Source organism: Hakea prostrata, chromosome 5, assembly GCF_041222555.1.
Source record: "Hakea prostrata isolate BN-2017 chromosome 5, UWA_Hpros_2, whole genome shotgun sequence".
NCBI lineage: Eukaryota > Viridiplantae > Streptophyta > Magnoliopsida > Proteales > Proteaceae > Hakea > Hakea prostrata.
Window position 1 is genome coordinate 57809348 of NC_142604.1, and position 23979 is coordinate 57833326.

Here is a 23979-nt window from a genome sequence, read left to right on the forward strand (position 1 = left end):
GGAAGTGACCTGTCATTATTAGACCCAGACTTTTCACATCCCACCAACCATAAGTGTTCAGGATTAAATCCACAGGCCCAGTCTTGAGAACAAAACTCAACTAGTAGGGTGGGGGGCTAGTATGTGAGAATTCCAAGTCCCATGGCTAGTTAAATGGGCAACCACCATGACCAGACAGTTGAGGAATTTTTGCCGCAAGAGGGTTTCCCGACGAATAATGGATCCCATATCTAGTAGAACACAGGATATCCATCGCCCACTCCGAAACAAGCGGAGAGTATCCCAAGTAAATAGGGATTAGCCACAGGAGACTTTCCTTATCTAAGTAGGACACTACTTCCATGCTAGGGAGGGAATTCTCTAGTTCTTAATGGTCAGGAAAGGAGGGCCGACATCACATCCAACGATCACGGTAACTCTACCTTTCTATATAAACCCAACATGTGACCCTACTGAGGTATGAGCTACTATTCACTTTTGCTCAAGCTCTGAGATGATCCAGTCCCAAGCCTTTGATAGTTGTCCCTTTCACTGACTTGATCGTCAGAAGCATTTCCCTGACCACCCCAAAGTTGGGCAACGTTCTCTATTGTGGTTGTAGGTCTCGCATTCAAGCTGGACTGCAGTTGACAATTTTGCACGCAACACCCTCGAAATAAGGTCTCATAGAGTAGAAGAAAGTACCAGCATTGGAAATATCTGATGGATTATGCAGGCAATGTTTCAGAAATACCAAGTGTGGTACCAAAAATTTAGGAACTTCAAAAATTATTAACCTGAGAATCAGATCTGTGTCAACTTCGGTTGTACTTTCCATTTGGAGTGAGAAAACAAACCCAAATCTCAGTCCAATCCAATGGCCAGATGTTCCTAGAGGGACTCTTATTTGCAGCAAGAATGCACCCATAAGAGAGGTGTTGCTGGGTGTATAAACAGCAACCAAATTGAATCAATCCTATCCAGATTATGAATCCCCATATTAATCTCATGGGGAAATAATAATAAGAGGGATTAAATAGCAGGGCCTATACTTGCAAATGTAGGCAAAATGATGAAGAATAGAAGAAGGGGATATGAACAGATTCTCCCCTGTGGACTTAGCAGAACTTGTTTGTCACACTTCACTTAAGCCAAAGCACTCTCTATTTAATAAATCGTGGGGTAGCTCCTAAAGCCTTGTATGCTTAACTAGAAACCAACTACATGCATCTTAGTTGTCATAGAAATAACCAATAGCCAATAAGAAACTTGTCTAATCACATAAGCAATTTAGAAGTAAGCAAAACAATTTAAAATAAACCAGCCTACAGTAAGATGAAAGTGTTTTTGTGATGCAACTTAAGAATACCAATAAGCAGACATAAAATTGGCTTGGAATTTGTAAATTGCAGTCCAACCTCACGGGCAACTAATTAAACTGAAATAAAAAATAAAAAAAAAAGACTTTAAGATAATAATGAACGAATTTGGTAGTTGTGGTGAACCAGAACGCTTAATTATTGAGGCAACTCACTGAGTTTCTCGCTTTGTTATTATGTCACTGAGTTGGTAAATCAGCTTTCCTTCCCCTATGTAGGGGAGAGAGGATTGTATTATTTGTTGATTTTATGTTTGTCTTGTGTATATTTTCAGGTATGAATAAGCAGAATTTATCAGGACGGAAGAACAAACAAATCAAATCAATTATTTAAACTGAAGCCAGGGACAGTATGAGACTACTGCGCCAATTCATCTCATAAACATTTCTCTATAATAGCACCCCCACTATGTCCTTTTCACAGTGTGGGCCATGATTTTGTTGATGGGGATGACACCATTAGATGCCATTGTTAAGATTCTAAACAATGTCACCTCACTAATGTGGATTGGTGAGAAGGTTAGTTTGTTTCACAGTAGTTTTTAATTGTTCTTGTCAAATGTTGTTGGTTATCTTTCACTGGCATGTGTATGAGATCCCAATTTATGTCCTGTAGACTGTTGGTGATACTGTGTCATAAAATGTTGTTGGCGCCTTTTGCTTAGATGATGTGCCTGCAGGGATTCTGCTCACTCACCAGAACCCTTGATTGGGATTGTCATTGTGTGTTATAAACTATAATGTTTAAAGCCCGAAAGTCACTTTATTATTCCCATGCTTTGTGGTCTCCATGAAATTTTCTTTCAGCAGAAATCCAGACATAGCTACTGTAATTTTCTTCATGCAATGTTTTTTTTTTTTTTATTTTTTAAAAATTTATCCTTGATACAGGCTGTAAAATTCTCGTCCGGGATACAGAAGATTTTGCCCACCATAGTTTTGCTGATTGGGAATACCAACCCCCAAGATTCTGGATGAGTTCATCCTTCAGTTGTAGCTTATTCATGTCTGAATTATTTGGCACGAAGCAATACCCTCAGAAGTGGTAATATCCAATTTTTTCTTGTAGGTAGCACATACATTTCTATCATCTCCATTCGGGGAAGCTGAAGGTCTCATAAAACACTAGCTCTTCTGCTTCAGAGATCAAATCTGCTTGGTAAATGTAGTATGGCTGTAGTAGTAGAGAGCACCCAATTGATCATTCAAGTGGATGATTTAGTTTGAGGGAATTTCATCCCTTGGTGGTTTGTAAAACTGTGGAAGCTTCTGAAGATTCACCATCAAAATTTGTTGGTTTACTGCAATTTTGGGCTTATGATAGTAGGGTATCCCAGTATTGATAGAAGTCATATCATTTGTCTAAATGAGATATTTGATGTGTGTGTTGTGACTCCATTCATCTGTTGTTTTATGCTTTGAATTTTCATCAGAAAGGATCTTTATTCTGGTAACTTAAATATTAAATTCTCCAGTGATTGTTTTCATACAAATGGGATATCTAGAGCCGTGAAGCAACAGCTTTGATAACATTTTCAGTAGTAGCTTTGGAATCTTCAGCTGCAAACGCATCCCACACCTCAGAATGGAGTGTCTTCCTCATCTGTGCATAGGCCCGTCCATTCCACTTCCTTGCAGCCAGTTCCTCCCCCAAGCGCAGTGCTGCATCTACAGTCTCCTCCATAGTATCATGTGCGGAATCGATGATCCCTTTAACCAATGCCTCCTCTGCTGTCAGCTTCACTGCACGAAGCACCGTATCGCGCCTTGCGGCTGGTAAAACCACCTTGGACTTTATTATGGCCATGTATTGTCGTGGAATTGGAAAGCTGATGTCGAGTTCACTCAGGTAAAGGAATCCTCTGTCCTTCCTCATGAGGATATAATCGAAGCACATAGCCAATACGAAACCCCCTGCAGATGTGTGGCCTGAGATGGCTGCGATGGTTGGCACTGGCAGAGATAAGACATGGGTAGTGAGTGCCTTGAATTTGGGACCTATGAGCTTCATACGCTCGCTGAAACCGGCTGATCCACCTGCTTTGGCCCATGGAAGGTCCAACCCATTGCAGAAGAAGTTGCCTTCTGCTGTCATTACCATAGCAGAAACGGGAGCGCCTTCAGATTCAGATCGGACTCGGCTGAGAGCAGCAAGGATTGCGTCCATGAAGGCTGGGTTAAGCCAGTGCTTATCTGTGCCGGTCAGTGTGAGGAGAAAAATACTGCCACGCCTCTCCAACGTAAACATGTTTGGTTCCGGTTTTCTCTCCCTCGCCCCTCTATTTTGATGTTTCTTTCTTTCTTTCCTGGTAATAAAGCTGAAGACTGAAGCACTGCACCTGTCGGAAGCTCAGGATTTTGTAGAAAGTTTGTGACTAAACCTTAAAGCGGGAGTTAGATGCGGGTTGCAAATTACTGAATATAAAATTAGGCTTGCAGGCGAACGATGTCGTCGTCACTTAACCGCAAAACGGACAGTCTTACCTGTTTGGCGTCGGTCGAGGGGATCACGGTAGAGAACTGAAGCTGAAATTTTCTCGGCCCAAATACCCAATAAATTTGGAGTCAATTGTTTCCAAGGTCATAACACAGATACTAGAGCCGATTTTTTTAGATTGTTCACAGAGAGGCATATGCCTGAACAGAAATACAATTTTTCTACCAAAGGAAAAAAAAAAAAAAAAAAATAAATACAATTTGGTGGTGCAGGATTGGCCTGACGAAGAACTTATCCTGTTCCACCTTGAATTTGAATAAGATCTGGGTTCAAAATTTTGGCTTTGAAAACCATTGAAGTTGGGTCAAAGGGACCTGGATTAAGGGTTGGGGAAGGACCTCATGTCAAGACTTAGATTGGTTCACTCTTACCGATCAAAACAAAGATTTTTTTTTTTTTGTCAACAATATGAAAATTTCATTAAGAGAACAAGTCAAGCGACAAAGAACCTGATGACAGAAGGGAGGGGGAGACAACAAAACAAGGTGGGATACCCCACCAATGCCGAAATAGTCTAAACCGATTGGCTCCTATAGCCAAGAAATCAGCAGAAATATTACAAGACCTAGAAATATAAGAGAACTTAACAATGTGAAAGTCTAAACCAAGATGAGAAATCTCAGAGGTGAGACTTAAACACATCCAATCAAATGAGTTTTTAACTCCATGCAGGGCCAAGGGGCTTGTAATCTTAGGACATGTTTTTGGAGATCTCCAAAGATGCTAGAAGGGGGGGGGCCCCAAAATTTTTTTTTTTCAAGGGGGGGAGGGGGGGGCCCCCCCCCCCCACAACACCCGCAAGCCAAAAAGAATCCATGTGAGTCCCAAAGGATACTCCTCTCCCACCATATTCCGTTCTAGCATCCCAAGAACCATCTACAAACAAATTAAAAAAAAATCAGTGTCATTATCATTACTCTCCACTCTAATAGTTGGTCTCTCTTCCATGTAAAAAATAGTGCCACAATATTCTTGAATTTCTGCACATAAAGCATTAAAAGTAGTGAGAGTATGCACTATGGAAGGAATAGTCATGTTAAAGATAAATGAGTTCCTAGTTTTCCAAATACACCACGTGAGGGAACTCCAAATCTGATCCAAATGTTTCACATTTCCATAAGCTTTGAACCTAACAGATATGAAGTTGATCCAATCATGAAGGGAAGTACCATGGAAATCAGAAACATCCAATCTAAGAAGGGACAATCTCCAATATTATTTAGCATGAGAACAATAAAACAAGGCATGCCTGACATGCTCAATATCCCTACCACAAATGAGATAAAATGGAGTATGGGAGCTTCTCCTCTCCTATGAAATAGAGAGTTTCCAATTGCTAGTACTTCATGGGAGGTTTTCCACAAGAAATGCTTTATTTTGGGTTTGGGATATTCCAAATACGTGTCCAACAAATAGAAGGAGAGGAAGAAGAAGCAATGTTACCTTGGGAATCAACCAAATCCAAACATTGATAATAAGTTGACTTAACTTTGAAGTTCCCCTATTTCGACTTGTGCCATATTCAAGAGTCATTTGTGTTCGGGGAAAGAATAAGAATGGTTAGAATAGCATTCACTTCCATAGGAGAGAATAAAGATACTAACAAATTCCTATTCCATTGCAATGAAGACCAATCAATTAGGTCATGTACAAGTGTTGGGCCATGAGGGTGGGGAGGGTTAGAGATGCATTTAGAGGGCAAAGAGGGCACCCGTTGATCTGAGTTCCTACTTGTCGGATCAGACCATGTTTAAGGACATCTCTCCCATTTAGGATGCTTCTCCAACCCTAGGAGCAATTTGAGGTGACTTCAACATCCAACATGGACTTTCCTTTAACGTACTTGGCAGACATCACTAGGGCCCACAAGGAATTCAGTTGTGTTAGAACTCGCCAAGTTGTTTTGCCAGTAGAGCTTTATTTAAACATTGAACATCTCTAAAACCAAGATCCCTGTCCCTCTTGCTTCTACATAAGGTTTCCCATTTAACCCAATATATCCCCTTACCTTGGTCATTTTTCCACAAGAAATTCCAGATTTTTTGGGGCATGAGTAAGCAAAGTTTTCCTCACCAACCAGATAACTTAGAATTAAGCCTGTTCAGGATGAAGGAAAATGTTTGGACCTTAGATTTTCTTATGGAGGATGGAAGCACTAAGTACGTGTCATGTGATTGCACTTCCTTTAGACCAACAATAGCTACCAGATCAGACCTAATATTGGAAGGGGTTCTTCTACTAAAGAGAATAGCCGACTTATCAGAGTTTATATGGAGGCCAGATACCTGTTCATACTCTTGAAGAATGGCCAGGATGGTGTGTGCATTTTGAGTGGAGACAAGGGAAAACAATAATCAATCATTGGTAAAAAAATAAATGATTCACTTCAGGACCTTGATGAGACAACTTAATCCTTGGTAATCTAGGAATGCCTTTGTTGGAGATTAGCCTTTGGGTGAGGGTCTCTTGACACAAGATAAAAATATACTTACTCAGTGGATAACCTTGTTGGATTCCCCTTTGGGGAATAATGAGACGGGAGAGGGAACCATTAATCTTGATTTGAAAGGTAACAATTGAGATGCATTGCATAACCCATTGAACCCATTGGTCAGCAAAACCCAGGTGCCTCAAAGTGTCCTCAATAAATGACTACTCTAGTTTGTCATAAGCCTTATATAGGTCTAGTTTCAAGGCCATATATCTAGACTTGGACTGAGATTTCTTTAGAAAATGTGAATATTCATGTGCAAGATATATATTGTCTGAAATAACCCTACCATGTACGAAGGCGCTTTAGGTTTGGCTAATGATATGTCCCAAGACGGGTTTGAGTCTATTAGCCAAACATTTCACTATGAGTTTGTAGGGAGTGGTATACAAACTGATAGGCCTAAAATGAGTAACATCCTTGGGGTTACTTTTCTTGGGGATTAGGGAAATGACAATTTTATTCAAACTCTTGAGCATATGTCCCCCCTCTAAAGAAGTGTTGTATTCCTTTCACTAGATCATCCCCAATGATATCCCAATGTTTATAAAAGAATCAGGTAGGAAGATCATCAATGCCAGGAGCCTTTGTCACCTTCATTTAAAAAAGTGTTTTCCTTATTTCCTCAAGGGAGACAGTGGCACATAAAGTCAAATTATCTGAAGCTGTAATGCATGGAGATGTACTTAGAAGGTAAGTCTGGGGATCAGATGGAGAGCAAGAAGTGAAGATGGAAGAGAAGTGTGTACATATTTCATATTTGATTTGGTCCTCCCTTTTAGCCAATGGCCCAAGTTATTTTTCAATCGGTGGATTGTGTTTTTCTGCCTTCTCTGGGCAGTGGAGGCATGAAAAAATTGGGTGTTCTTATCCCCTTCTAAAAACCAAAGAACCCTGGATCTTTGGCACCAATATTTCTCTTCAGCCAATAGTTGTTGTTCTAGTTGCCTTTTAGGCTCAGATTCCTCTTGAGATAAGGAGTTAGAGTGGGGTTTTTGTTGGCACACTTCCAAAAGGTGGGTAAGTCTGGTAATTTCTTTGGACGCATCCTTAAATGTAGCTTTACTCCAAAACCTAAGGGATCTAGTGCAATGCTTGATTTTCTGGTGAAGCTGGTAAGAAGGTGATCCTAGTCTAGGGGCCACCCAGACAGTAGAGACTTGGTTGGAGAGGTCTTGATAACCCTCCCATTTGGTCTCATAGTGAAATCTCATGGGTCTACGTTTAGCTGGGTATAAGGATACTCGAGAGGAGTATGATCTGATCCCACCATGGCAAGCCTATGACTCGGAACACTCCCAAACAAATAAGAAAATCCATATTAATAAAAGCCTTGTCTAAACATTCTTTAACCAACCCCGCTCCCTATATTTTGTTGGACCAAGAGAACCTTGGGCATGTGCATTTAACCTCAAAAGGATCACAATTTTCTATTGCAGTCCGAAATTTATCCATTTGGGCTTGGGGTTTTGGTCTCCCTCCAAATTTCTCATCATTACTCAGAATTTCATTAAAATCACCAAGAACCAACCAAGGAGAACTTACAAATGTACCCAAATGGGATAGCTAATCCCATGTTTTGTCCCCTTGTTCCGCATGAGGATGTCCATACACCAAAGTCAGTCTGAACTCTGCACCAGAAGAATGCACTAAAATTAGCAAGTCAACAATATGAGCTGATGAAGAGAGAAAATAATAGATATGGTACCATTCCACATTATTCTTATACTACCCGAGAGATCAATAGTTTTTTTTTTTTGGTAAGATGCTATTTCAGTTTTGAACTATTGATGTACTAGCATCTCGGTTGAATGGAAATGAATCTGAATTTCGATTGGGGTTCTCGTTATTTCAGAATTTGATATACCGTTGGGAACTTTGGTGTTCCATGAGTGGAAATGAATCTAAATTTCGATTGGGTGTTCCATGAGTGGAAATGAAGATGATGTGGACGTCCAAGGAAGCTGAACTCTGCACCAGAAGAATGCACTAAAATGAGCTGATGAAGAGAGAAAAATAATAGATATGGTACCATTCCACATTATTCCTATACCACCCAAGAGATCAATAGCATCCTTGTTTTGTCACTAAAATAATTGTTAAAACTCAACTTCCTTAAAATTCTGTGAATTCCAACATCTTGTTGTTTTGTTTCTAGTAACATCATATTGGGCCCACTCTTCCTACAAATATTTTGTAGATATTTTTGTGTTAGGGAGGACCAATTCCATGGCAATTCCAAGCTAGTAGCTTCATGAGACTGTGGGGGCTAGTTAAGGGCAGCCTGCCTCACCCTTTCAGAAGATTATAAGATCTTACCATGGTATCTCATGATGGTTCTAAACCTGCTTGCTGAACTTCCCATAGCCCTGTGAGCCATCCCATTGATCCTGTGGTAGGTATTAGCTCGGATCACCCCATAATCCTCATATTCATCTAGTCACATTTTCTTGAGCATTGTTGTTACTTGCTCAGTTGAAATGGCTCTCTTTTTTGGATTTTGTGGATTCACCTCAACTGATGTGTCCTTTGCTAGATGTATCTCCTCAATATGCAATCTAGAGCTTGAAGCATGTAAGTTAGGGGATGTTGTTCGGATAATAATTTGGTTGGATCTGGTAAGTGCTGTTGATATTCCTTGCACATCATGTTGATTCTCACTGCTACCCGAGAGGTCAAGAGGACAAAATCCCTGGTGGACCGAATCTTGCTGTGATAGCTCACCTTCTTCCAAAGTCTGTTCAGGTAAATCTAGTTGAGAGCTGAGAATTCTTGTCATTTGCTGAGAAAGAATAGGGGTTAAATTTTGTGTATTCGACCTCTCAATATTTTGTTCTTGCATAACTTCTATCTCAAAAGAGTTGTTACTAGTGGAGAGAGTAGATGAGTCCAACCTAGAGTTTTGATTTACCATTTCCTTTGATGGTGTATCAGCCAACCCAAGTTGATTGTTGTTTCTCCTCCCTCCAACGACGCCGACTAACAACTCAAGAAAATGTAGCGAGATCTCTAGCATAACTTATGGAACTATAAGAAGCTCCTTAATAAACTTGAGAAAACTTTGTCCATTAGCAGGAGGCATCATGAGTCTTTATTCAATTAGAGTTACTTTGGCTAATAATTTATGAACCTCCCTTTAGTGTGGTCTGCTTGCAACGCTCCCTGCCATAATCTAGTCACCAAAATGTGTAGCACAAATCTCTCCATAGTTAGCATCCGAGATATCATCAAAATTTGGAATGCCTCCATTGTCCAAGCTCATGCAAATCATACATGTGCGGCCTTCATGTGCAAAGTATCCACAAAAATAACACATTAACGGCAATTTTTTATATTAAAGATCCACCCAGATTTCTGCATTCCTTGGACGAAACACCCTAAGGCAGGCTTGATTGGTACTTGGATTGATCAATTCACACGGATTGCTAGGGGTTTCCCCTACATCCCTCAAATTGTTGTGAGGTTGGAAAGACTTGAAAGTATCCAATTTATTTCCTATTGGAGAAGCCTTCTCAGCATTTTGTAGGTTCGGTGGTAGATTAGAGGCCTGAACCCAAATGTCATATGAGTCAAATTGGACCTAATCAACCAAAGTGTGTGGATTCCATTGGTTGAGAGTCATTAGGTATTTTTTGAGAAGCCATGGTCCCTGGTTGATGGTTGTATTGATCTCTTCAGCGTTGGCCAACTGTATTAGAAATAGCTTCCAGCCCACTTGAACAACCTCAAGTTCCCGATGGATGCTCCAAGCTTTTTGCAGAGAGAGTGATATTGTGGATGCCCCAATGCGCTTGTTTGTGATTATCTTTCCCGTAGCCACGAATTCACCCAAATTTGCCCATCTAATTAATAGAGGCTCCAAAGCCATGGATTCTATTTCTTGAAGGATAATATCCGGCAAAAATTTCTCCACTGTGGACGGTGGGGTCTCCATGTTGGTCTCCGAGACCTTCGCAGATTCCCAAATTATACAAAGAGTCAGATAAAGTATAGAAAAAATACAACCAAAGTTATTAGCACAGGAGAGAAAGACACCTACTAGAATACAGAAATGCAACTATAGGGGAAAACAACAAATGACATATACGAAGAAGAAAGAAATGCGATAAAGGGATAAAACAACAAATGGCAAATACAATGAGTGAGTAAAGAAATAAAAAATAAAAAATAAAAATAAAAAACCTAACAGCTGGAGAAGCACTTATCTAGTGTGAAACATTAACAAATTGCTAGAACTTTCAACAAGAATCAATGACAGATGTTGAGAGATAATAACACCATTAATAGACTATCATTCTATTGCTAAGGAAAACCGTAAATGAAAGCCAAAGAAAAATAAAAAAACCAAAATACCCCTCTCAGGAGGGGACACCCACTAGTTCTAGGGAGGCAGAGATGGAATTGAAAGGTATTTATAAAACCAATTGCTTCTCCGGCAACAAGTTAAAGCAGACCATCTCAGCGGTAGTAGTATAAACTTTTTGGCAAAAGTTCACGGTAATGCTCATCCGAGCAAGAAAAAAATCCTAAACCCTAAACAAAGACCTTAATGTATGGACACTTCATTTTAAGATTCAAAAACATCCATCCCTTCATCAGATACCTTTGTTACAGTCTGTCTCCATGATCTCTCTTGCCACATCACCCACACAAGCGGACCTAATCCCTTCATCACTGTTGATTCATCAACTGCCTAGCAATATGCTTGGACCACAAAATCAACCTCAAAACACACCTCTCCTTGATCCCATTTTCTCTGTGACAGCCCAACAAATCCCATTGCTAGTGCTTGTTCCCCTACACTACACCATTATATGACACCTGGCACTCCAAAACGTCCTACCCCTTCATGCAACCTTTGCCTACCAACATACATTTTCGCAATATGACAACCCAGTCCCAAACTCCATATATTCCAAACCCATCACTTTATGCATTGCAAACTCAAATGATACAGAGACCTAACTTGACTAATGCAATCCTACAGTTATTGCCTCAACTTACTAGGTCACTATATCTGATTTCTCAAGCCCATAGCCCATTTACCCCTCTCCTAACCCATTTCCTTTAAACCCATGGTACCTTCAAGGCCAATTCATTGACCAAAATCCCAACCCATCACCCAATGGTCCAACCCCTCCACTTCTTTCTAATACCATTTCTCCACACTTATTAAACCCAACTCACCCATCTTCATCCATTACAGCTCCTAGTATCGCTCCACCTATCCCTATCACTGCTACCACTAGCATGGTGTTTTGCCAAGATATTGCCCATACTACACACTTTGCTAAACCTTCAACTCCTAAACCCACCCAGAAAAAACAACCCAAGGCAAAACGACCCAAATCTTCAAAATATGTTGAACCTCTTACCATCGACCTTATGCCTATGGCGCATGATCAACAACAATTTTCAATCAAAGGCTCGTGGAGGTAGAAGGGGACTCCCCCAAGGGTAGCAATGAAAGTCCAATCATGGAACATGCAAGGATTTGGTTGTCCCTTGACACATAAAGCCTTAAAGAATTTTTGTAAAACTTATAGACTAGATGTCATTTTCTTGATGGAAACTCACATTGATGATAGTAGGATGGTTAGTTGGCAGCAAACTCTGCAAATGGATGCCTCATTCCATGTGAATCCAATTGGTTCAGCAGGTCACATTGACATTCACATTTTGAGTGCTTATATCAGGTTAGTGGATACATATATTATAGTCAGCAAAGAAGATCCTTGGTTTCTTTCTTTTGTTTATGGGGACCCTATTCGAGCTAACCGACACTTGGTATGGAAGCAAATTGAAGAGAAAGGTACAGCTCCAAGGCTCCTTCATATTAATTGGAGATTTCAACTCACATATACAATGGGTGGAGAAAAAAGGAGGAAACCAAAAATTGTCTTATGATTGCTCTACATTTCAGGACTGCATTAATAATTGTGGCTTAATGGACTTGGGCTATAAAGGTCTCGCATTGACATGGACTACTAAATGGAAAGGTTTTTTGAACCTTAGAGTTCGTTAAGATAGAGTTTTATGTAATGCAGAGTGGAGGTTCCTATATGCAAATGCAACAGTTTTTGTCCAGCCATCATACGGTTCTGATCACAATGCATTAGTCCTAGATACCATGGGAGGTAACTGTAGAGGGAAACGACCTTTTCGTTTTCTAAACTCATGGTTTAGACATCCACAATGTCGGCATATAGCAGTCCAAGTATGGAATCAACAATGCTCAAGTTCGGCACCTCAGATCCTTGAATCTAAGATGGAGAAATGCTAAGAACCATTCAAAACTTGAAACAAGGAAGTGTTTGGGCATATATAAAAGAATATAGAGGAATTGAAAAAGAAACTGGAAGTGTTGCAACTGAAAGGAGATGGACATTATTCACAGGAAGAGGTGGATAGCTTAACTAGTGAGCTTGAGGAGGAATTCAAGAGAGAGGAAGAGTTGAAGCATCAAAATTATGCAACGAATGGCCCAAAGGAGGTGATGCCAACACAAATTTCTTTCATGCAAGCACTTTACATCGCAGACAAAGGAATAAAATTTTGCAGATTAAAGACCATGAAGGTAAATGGACATCTTCTTAGGATGAAATAGTAGAGATTTTATTTGATCATTTCAACTCAGCTCTTACATCATAAGCTATTTGTCAGGATGAGCTTGATCAAGTACTTCGCTCTACTAATCCTATTATAATTGAGGAGATGAATAAGACATTATGTGCTACACCCTCTATTGAAGAGATCAAGTCATCATTGTTCTCTATGGGAGTATTAAAGGCTCCCGACCCAGATGGTCTCCCTCCTATGTTCTTTCAAAAATTATGGGACTCTATACATGTTGACTTGGTGAATTTGTGCTTGATTTCTTTGAAACTAGTTATCTAAACGAAAGTATGAATGTTTCCTATATGTGTTTGTTACATAAAGTGGAAAGTCCAGAATTGGCTAAGCAATATAAACCGATTAGTTTGGGTGGAGTGGCTGCAAAATGCATCTCCAAAATTTTTGCCACTAGATTAAAGCATATCTTAGACACAATGGTCTTCTCCTTTCATTTTGCATTTATATCATCGGATATTATCTTCATGGCCCATGAAGTTTTCCATTATATTAAAAAGCGAAAAAAGGTAAAAAGAAATTTGTAGCACTTAAATTTGATATGAAAAAAGCATATGATCATCTTGAGTGGAGGTATGTGGAGGCTCTTCTTAAGTTTGGGATTGCTTAGAAGTGAGTTACATGGGTTATGAGTTGCATTACATCAGTCTTCTATAAACTTCTGATTAATGGCAACATCTCTAGACTAATTTATCCCTACCATAGGCATACATCAATGAGATCCTCTATCACCTTTTATTTTTATACTTTGGGCTTAAGGTTTTAGTGCAATGATGCAGGCAGCCAAAGAAGCTCATTTAATCCATGTGATTAAAGTTAAGAATCAAACCCCATTTTTATCTCACCTTGTATTTGTTGACTATTGTTTGTTATTCTCATAACTCAATATGAAGAATGTATGCAATTTAAAGGCTTGCTTGGAGCGTTATTGCAGGGTTAGTGGACATGCTATCAACTTGAAGAAATCTAGTTTGTTTTTCAGCCCCAACACTCCTATGAAATTCTGAAGATGGTTCTCACATGTGCTCAAAATATCTTATGCAAAAGGTCCAACTAAATACCTAGGACTTCCATCCGAAATCGAAGTTGTGAAGGAGCAAGCTTTCAAAGAAATTAGTGCAAGGGTTATTCAGAAACTAGAAGGGTGGAAGGTTTTGATGTTGTCCCATGCCAACAAGGATATTCTCCTAAGATCCGTTGTATTCGCACTTCCACAATATGTTGGTTCCCACTTTAAGCTCCCTAAAGCTATTCACAACCAGATTAACAAAGCGGTAGCAAATTTCTTTTGGGGCCAAGTGGGCGATAAATCAAAAGCTCATTGGATGTTGTGGGATAGAATTTGCCAATCTAAAACCAAAGGGGGACTTGGTTTTAAAGATTCACATCTTCAAATATGGCTTTATTCACTAAAGTGGCTGCAAAGTTATGGATGGAGCCAACTTCTTTATGGGCTACATTTTATAAATCAATCTATTTTCCACATTGTGATTTTTTTATGTTTCACCAACACATCAAGGTTCTTGGGCATGGAAAGGCATTTTTGAAGGTATGAAGATTTTGAGAAACCATATGGTGTGGAAAGTTGAATTAGGGGACCAGATCGACATTTGGGAAGCACAGTGGTTACCTACAACTATAGGCTATAAAATTCAGCACACAAGGCCATCTCAAGGGGGGCTACAATGGGTTTCTCAATTAATTGATGGAGAGAATCGAGTGTGGAAGAGGGATATTATTCAATAGTTCTTTCATCCTATTGATGCTAAGGCAATTCTGTAGATCTCACTTAGGATTTTCCTACTAAAGATACCCAACAATGGTTTGGAGCAAAGAATGGATTTATCTCAATCAAAGCAATTTACCATCCTAGATCGGGTGTGGACACATGTTTGGTATGCCAAAGTTGCTCCCAAGATAAAACACTTTATGTGGAGGGTATTAGCAAGTGGTCTTGCAATTGGTGATGGTGTGGACAAAAGACAGTGTCAAATGGACCCAAGTTGTGTGTATTGTGGCCATCCTATGGAGACTATTGAGCATATCCTATTTGAATGCAACCATGCACATGCTACTTAGTTTGGGAGTCAACTAGGATTTATAACTTCAAACAAGAATGTTGCCAAGTGGATTGATGGGCTTATAAAGGTCAATGAAGGTAAAAAAAGTATGTTCCAGAATATTAATTGGACAATGCTTTTACATGAGTTGGGCTTTGTGGTGTGCAAGAAAAGACACTATATCAAAAACATATATGGACCCCAAAGCTTGTGGGAGAGGCTGCTCATTCAGCAGCAATGGAATTTTTCTAAGCCCATAGGCTTTCCTTTGCTTGTACAAGTAGCTGCAAAACTCAAGTAGGCCCAACTCAACAATGGTTACCACCACCAAGAGGATATCACAAGATCAACAGTGATGCAACTTGGGATAAACAGTCACACATGGCAGGATTGTGTTGCATTATTCGAGACCATCTAAGACTCCATCTTGGAGGTATCTGAACCAAGTGAAGCGACTTCCCAACTTTTGGGCGAGGCAAAGGCTTTATGGGCTGCAATGTTACATGCCTTATCTGAGGTTGTTGGAAGAGCCCACTTCGAAATTGACTGCCAAGAGTTAGTGACTTTATTAAGTCGCCCACAAGGCCCATTTTCCTTAGGAATTGGCCCTATTGTAGCAGATATTCTGCATATGGGCTCTTATTTTGAAGAGTGTCACTTCTTCTATGTTTCTAGGGAGATCAACTCGATAGTTGATCACCTGGTAAGGAGGGCCAAGTCGATTGTGAGCACGACTATTTGGCCTACATCCGCTCCTTGGTTGTGGGAATTTTGTGTAACCATTTCCTCGGCTTTTCCCTTGAATAAAGGACTTTTCTACCCAAAAAAAAAAACACATCCATCCATTTTTTTGTTAGAATAGTTCATGTTAGAGATGAAAAGACCATTATACCCTTCAACAATTAAAACAAAAAAACCATTATACCCGTTCACATTTTTCCTTCAAAGAAAAACTAACCAGATATTATGCTGCAATCAATCTCATCTAATCCACTAGCCCAAAACCCCTTTTTCTCTCTCTCTCTCCCATGCACAAATGGTTGAACTATAGAATGAAGAACAGGGGTCTCTCTCTCTCTCCCCCCATGCTCAAAGAAGAATTGAGAGCTATCCAGAAAATGAAGAAACAAAAGAGGGTGTCTCTCTCTTTCATGTTAGAGAGAGAGAGTGTGTCTTTCCTTCACACACGAAGAAGCTGAAACTATGCACACACACTCAAAAGAAAGTACCTAAGGAATAAATAGATGATGGCGACAAGAAGAATTTCCCGATTTGAGCATAGTAGAGTACAACAAATTTTGTCTTGTTGGTTCGTACCAATTGTCTTTTCAATGGAATCTTTTGTCGATTTTGTTCTTACAACTTGATTTGGATTTCAAAAGAGGTAGGTTTTTGGTTTCTGATGGTAGTTCAAGGTTGTAAAAAAATGAACAATGAGGAAGAGAACATCCCAAGTAGGATTGGGTTAGTGCCGTAATCTCCTATACAATCAGGGATAGTTTTGGAATTGAAATATTTCAAACAACAATTTAACAAAAAGCAATATCAACCTGGACTAATGTGTCTATTGTAAGTCCAACTCTAGGGTGCCTATGTTTACAAAACATAAAAAAAAAGGGTGTCAGCACACTAAGGCCTTTGTTTAGGGGTATTGGAGCAATTTGCCCTTTCATAAAATATTTTTTAATGACTGACAAATAACAATATGGATTTATGGGTGTTGCTCCTTCATCATTTGAAATAATTTAAACAATGACTTAATTGAAAGCACCAATGGACTGGACTAATGTGTCAATTGTAAGTCCCACTCTAGGGTGCATATGCTTATGGAACATAAAAAAAAAGGGGTGTCAGTACATTAAGGTATTTGTTTTGGGGTATTGGAGCAATTTTCTCTTTCATAAAATATTTTTTAATAACAAATAGATAACAATATGGATTTATGGGCGTTGCATCCATAACTTGTATGCGCTACACAATTAGTTGGATGACCTACACGCACATAAGAGTTAGAACGGCCAACTTGGGGTAGGTTGTGGAATCGCTTTGAACAATTAAGTTAGTCTAGATGCAACAATGAAGGTTGTTCTCCAAATTCGTCCTCTATGCTCCTCCAAAGCTCTAAAAATGTTTTTTCTAGAGTCCCCTTTGTAAAATATAAAATTATTTTTAAACCCAAACCCAAACCAAGTTCCCTCGTTGTATTTAGGTCCGAAGACCCGAAGCGGTGGTAGAAGAGACTTATGGACCATTCTGATTGATGATCATGATTCGGAGACTGAGCCTATGGACATTGATGATGATACCCCATGCTTAAATGCATTGTCAGTGTTTAAGGAAAGTCTGCGCATCGGAGAAAATTAATCTAGTTGATGTACCTAATGACCTCCTGTGCACAATCCGAAGGTATTCCCCGAAACTAGACTTCTTGATTGAATTGTGGAAGAAAACCTCACTCAAATTGACCTTGTATAGCCTTTCAAATCCCTACTTGAAGTTGCTGAACTAAACCTGTTTTTCTGCTGAGAAACATTTTGGTCGATCCTTTGGTCGATGCCATCGACCAAAGTTTCCCAGTCTGTCAAGTTAATGATTCAATGGAATATTCCCATTCTGTGTATTATCACCTCGAGCCTTGAGCCCTATTGCAATCATTTTTTCACCTGAAATCGTGGGGAGAGCTTCCCAAGGCATCTCCTTGGCTAATGTGAAGGGCACCTCATCAAAAACTCATTGTTTACTATTGATTCTTGTCTACATCTTCCACACCAAGGTATGAATCACCATTCCACTCTCTATCCTACCATTTTCTATTCTTTTCTATTCCCATCTTGCTGGTGAGACATTGGAAATGGTGCTGCAGCCTTGCAACCACCACTCCAAGTGTCTACACATGATTAACCTATGATCTTCTTAACCATCCATTGATGCTATGCCTCCATCTCATGCCTAGCATATGTATTCCTTAAATTTTCTATTAACATCATGCCATTTTATACCAAACTGAGTTATAGGACATGCTATGTTCATGTTTTTCACTACTATATGATTCCAATTGAAATTCTATTAGTTCCCCTAGCTACTACATGCCATTTCCATGTCAATGCAATCAATCCCAACTTATGCCATGATGTTTGTCACATGAACTTGTTAGCTCAATTTGGGGCTTTTTGTTTGGACCATTGGATTGGGTAAATTTCTTGACTTATAGTGTCCTACTACTGTTGTTAAGTATTCCTCCAAGTTTCAGATTGATTCGAACACCGGAAAACCAATTTCGGATGAAAACCCCCAAAATCCATTATTCTGTCCCGAAAGAAATTTTGGCTGATCCTTTTGGTCGATACCATCGACCAAAGTTGTTGCTGACAGCAACCTTGGCCAGTTTTGATCCAATTAAGATCCAATCTTCCCAATGTCTTCTCTAACTCATTATTGATGTTTGTTTAGGGCCTTAACAATTCTTTTGGACTATTTCTTGGTATTCTCAATTCATCATGAATTCAACCCAAGATAAGGATGGTTATCTCCATAAACATATAGACCACCAACTTATGATTTATGTTCTTGTTTATGAGTAGAATCTCTTGATTACTAATAAATCTTTATAAGACTGTTATATATGTGTTAGAACAGTAGTGTTGAAATCTTCATACTCTTGTCATGTTACATTACTATTCTTGTTTACTTATGTCTATGATGATTCATTTCAATATCATGATTTAGCTTTTATGATAAGATGTATTGGATGCATGAAAGATGATGAACTTGAATATGTGATTGTTTACGTACAACTTGGGATTGGGGAGTGTTCTATTGACACTTTTGTCCTTAGGCATCAGAGGGAATAGTATGGGATGTTCTCCGATGGTGCCTATCGACACTCTCCCGGGTTATTGGATGACATACATAGGACTGTCTAGTTGGTTGGCTAGGTTTATCCTTGTCGTGTCAGACCCGAATCGGAAGGGCATTGAGACCGAACAACCCGTGGTAGTGTATGGTTGGATGGGCGCTCTAGGCCGGTAACCAATCCGGTAGGGGACATAAATCATACTACGGATACCCGAAAGGGGCCATTTATTGGTAGGGTTGCAAATGGCCGGACTTGGGCTCACGGCCGCTCAAGACCGGTAACCAATCCGTGAGAGGACGTGAGAGCTTCCCGTTTACTATTTGTGGATGACCAATAGGGTTGACGAGTCTGAAATTCGGGATTTCGCTGACTCTAGTGTGAAGGATACCGGAAAGGATTGCCGGGGGCGAGGAATGGACGTATCTGGATCTGACTTGACCGACTGAGTAGATGACTTGCATTGGGCTAGGCTTTACTGTGACATGCGCCAATACTTATACCAAACGGTGATGTGAGAGAGCGGTGACCTATTCCCTTACCATGGTTTTTTAGATGACTTTATTGAACTTCCCTGGCAGATCCAAGATATCTTGTATGATTAAGGGGGAGTGACTGACCACCCAAAGAAGTATGGTGCTATGACTTAAAGCATGTCTACCCTAGAGACTAGCATTCATAGAGTTAGAATCATACTGCATCATATGTTCCATATCACATTGCATTATGTATGTTTTGTATGTGTATGATTTCTAATTATGGAATAACTACCTTGCTGAGTTCTTCGAACTCATTCCTTTTGTACAAATGTTTTTAGATTATCCTACAGGTACCGAAGACTATGATGGCACCCCCTTCGAGACGGACTATGATTCCGCATACTACCCTTCGGGTAGTGGCATCTGTGAAGATCCGAGTGTTGGTGCCGAGGAGGATTACTATCCCCACCAAGGTTAGCCCCACAATTGTGCGGGAGCGGCAAAGCTGGGTTTACTTCATCCGTACCATTGAGGAGACTATTATTAGAGTAGAGGAAACCCTAGCTTAGTGTCTCATTTCCCTGGTGTATTTTTGGAGTATTTGGGCCTGTAATTAACTTGTTGGATTTATCTTTCAGATACTTGGACATGTAATTAACTTTATCACACTTCTTTTCCGCTGCTCTGAGAGGGTGGTTATCATACATTCTCTCACCTTTATGACTATGTTCATACTTTGATATTATCTGGTCTTCCGCACTCGATTTATTTAATCTTATACTTAATATTAGTTGTTTTTACCTTGAATATCATTGTTCATAATTATGTCATTGTGTATGTGGGAGGCATGGACCTACGAATCTTGATCCTTGGACTGTGGATCACATTCCCAGGTATTCCAAATGGGGTACCGGTTGGGTGGATGTGACACCCTTTATAGGCTAGTCTCTATTTGATACAATTCTAGTTTCCTAATCTGACTCAATCAATGAGGGTTTTGGCATACAAATCCGACTGACTTAGAGAGCTCAAATGCACTATTCCACCGTTGGATTTGAAGGTCAAGAAGTCTTAAAGCTCTCCTCCAAATATCAGCTAGATCAGACAATGGAGGACCATCCAGTGAAGAGCTTGATCGAAACTGAACAGAGACACTCAAAAACAGGGTTTTTCTCTTTTCCTTCTCTGAATAGGATTCTTTTTCCTCTTTTTCCTTCTTTGATCCAGTCCCAAATAGGAAATAAAATCTTGAAGCATGCAACGAATCCTTATCTCCATGTTTTTTACTTGATGAAGCTTTTAAAGTGCACTGTAACTTGATGAACAAGACTTTCATTTTAGGAGTGGAATAAAATCCAACTTGATTCCATTAAGACTCTTTTCACCGAATTTTTCAATAATACCCCTGCAGATTTGATTGATAATTTCCTACAAACAAAATAATAAATCTTAATTAGGATTTGCTAGGAAATGTATAAAATCACGAAAATTAAAGGAAATGGTGCAACATATTCATTTTTATATAATATTAGGGTAAATTGATATAGAATAATTATAAACACATGGAAATCTAGCAAATTAATCATCTAAAATAATATACATGAAATCAACTTATTAGTGTCAGCACATTAAGGCCTTTGTTTTGGGGTATTGGAGCAATTTGTTCTTTCATAAAATATTTTTTAATGATTGACAAATAACAATATGGATTTATGGGTGTTGCTCTTTCATCATTTGATGATTTAATTGAAAGCACCAACGGACTGGACTAATGTGTCAATTGTAAGTCCAACTCTAGGGTGCCTATGCTTATGAAACATAAAAAAAAAAAAAAGGGTGTCAGTACATTAAGATCTTTTTTTGGGGTATTGGAGCAATTTGCTCTTCATAATTTATTTTTTTAATAACAAATAGATAACAATATGGATTTATGTGTGTTGCATCTATAACTTATATGCACTACGCTATTAGTTGGATGACCTGCGCTCAAAAAAGAGTTAAAATGGCCGACCAGGGGTAGATCGTGGAACTGCTTCCAACGATAAGTTAGTCCAGACGCAACAGTGAAGGTTGTTCATCCTACCTTGCGGGTCCCATGAGTTGAGCTTATATAGAGGTTACCTTGAGTCATTTACTCCACGTATCTTGTCTGCTCCATCAATCTGGACCGTCGGATGTGACATGGGTTTCCTTTCGGAGACGCTCCCACTTTCGGCAGTTCCCGAGATTGACTCCACTTGAGCTGTTGCTTCGAGAGTCACTCTCCCATATCTTGCTATGGGTATACACTCCGGCTACTTCCATAGCTAGCCATTGACATAGTCTTTCCACGAGGACGCTTTCAACGTGGGTTTAGCGGGTACTTGCATACCTGAACCTTGTCCTACTTCACTTAGTCAGAATCAACCCAACCATGTGGTACTCAGCCTGGTACTTGTCCACTATAATGGGTCTGAACCACGAATCATGAATCATGTTTTAATAAGTCAGGTCAAACCTTACCTTAATTTTACCCATTTTATATTACTTTTTTGTTCAAAACTTTTGCTTATAATATCATATAAACCATGGAAAGTTATTTCGGCGATATTTCGCCAGTTTTGCCCCTTGGCAAAACGAAACCAGGGGGCGAAACTAGATTAACTTTATATCGCCGAGATTTTGCCGAAATCTCGGCGATATGGCGATATCTGGCGCGATTCTGAGACGGAAAACCAAGTGAAGGGTTGACTTCTGGATGTTGTAATTGGCGACGGTCCTTCCATCCTCGAGCTGATTTCCGGCGAAGATGAGACGCTGCTGGTCGAGAGGAATACCTTGAAATCTCGCCGGCGAAACCCAGAAGAGGAACTGAAGAACAGAAGAAGAAGCGAAGAAGACGATGTCAGTCATCCATGAGTTCCAATGTTCCATCACCGTTAAAAAATAGTTTTTTTGGTAAAAATTAAAAAGTGATTTGACACTTTGACGGTTGCTTGGTTTACAATCACACACATTTCGATGATATATTATTTTTTTTATTTATAAAATATGAGTTAAAGAGTTAAAGCATTTAATGCCTGACACACCATTCAAATTTTATATTATTTTATTTAATTGATTGTGATGTTTTGCAGGATATTTTAAACTTTACATTAATTTATTTAACTGAGCGTGATGTTTGGATTAATTTATTGGGTAATTTTCATCTGGACCCCCTGAGGTTTGACTTAAGTCACTTTTAACCCAAAGAAGATGATATTTTGCATCTGCCTCCCCTGAGGTTTACAAAAAAATCAATGTAAGGACAGATCAATTTTTTATGACCAAAGTGCCCTTGTATATATTTAAATTTTTTGTTTTGTAATCCCACAGTAGGCCATCAGGTTAGCATCACAAATATAAATTTCAATCCGACCTAATAAAAAACTAAGGTATGCTTGCAATTAGAATTTCTCTTTTTACAATTAAGGGGTTTCTTAAACTCTAAATTTACAGAATCAAACCCTTGGGGGAAACCAGATGGAAGCCCAAGAGTCTTCACTCAAACTAATCGGCAGACTAAGAGTCTTCACTGGAGGTTTGGTTCCTTTTCGTTTCATATCTTTTCTGGTTTACCTTGAATTCCCAACGACCACTGGTGGCAATGAATGGTAAGTTTCAATCGTTAGAAAGCTTAAAAGAAAAATAGAGGAGAAAAGAGGAGAAATACGGTGCAGGACAAGAATTGCCTATCCTCGTTAATTTCTCTTGCTTTTACCTACAAATCGCTCTCTCTTCTCCTTATTCTCTCACTCTCATTCTCACACAAAAGCTTCCATTTTCATCTTATCTTTGCAAATCGTCTTTTGTTTCTTTTTCTTGGCTACTCCTCAACAAAACCCAGGTGGGTTTTATCTAGTGTTCAACCGAGAAGTAAAACCCAGGTGGGTTTTTTCTAATGCTGCAATTTGGAATCCCTTTGCTTATGAGAAACGTGATCTGGGTTTTAATCATTATCTCAAGCATTTTTCAGATTCCAGCAAAATTACTGCCACCAGCGTCCAAAGTAATGGTTTTGGCTCTTTTTGGTGGCTTGTTTAATTGATCTACACTATTGCAATCACATAAAGATATCAACAGATTCAACACCTTTGATGAGTTTGAGTGAGGATTCTTGGGCTTCCATCTGGTTTCACCCAAGGGTTTGATTTTGTAAATTTAGTATCTAATAAACCCCTTGATTGTTAAAAAGAAAAAGTTATAATTATCATAAAATAAAAATTTAAATATATACAAGGGCACTTTGGTCATAAAAAATTAATTTGTCCTTACATTGACTTTTTTTAAAACCTCAGGGGAGGCAGATGCAAAATATCATCTTCTTTGGATTAAAAGTGACCTGAGTCAAACTTCAGGGGGTCCAAATGAAAATTACCCTAATTTATTTAAAGTGGTTGACAACGACCGGTTAAAATTCACATTTTTTAAAATTTGAACAGCAACTTAGGGGCGAACTGAACGAAACGAACGAACATTCGTTCCATGATATAAACCATGGGTTCATGTCTATCAATCTCAAAATATGGTGTTGTTCACTTCTTCTTCTTTTTTTTTTTTTATTTATTTTTTTTTATTTTTATTTATTTTTTTT

The 23979-nt window shown here is 39.2% G+C and overlaps 1 pseudogene; it reads right to left on the reverse strand.

Annotated features, from left to right (window-relative positions):
• Positions 1–2535: 2535 nt before the first annotated feature.
• Positions 2536–3935, reverse strand: LOC149016765 (enoyl-CoA delta isomerase 3 pseudogene; annotated as a pseudogene).
• Between the last annotated feature and the right edge of the window lie 20044 nt (positions 3936–23979).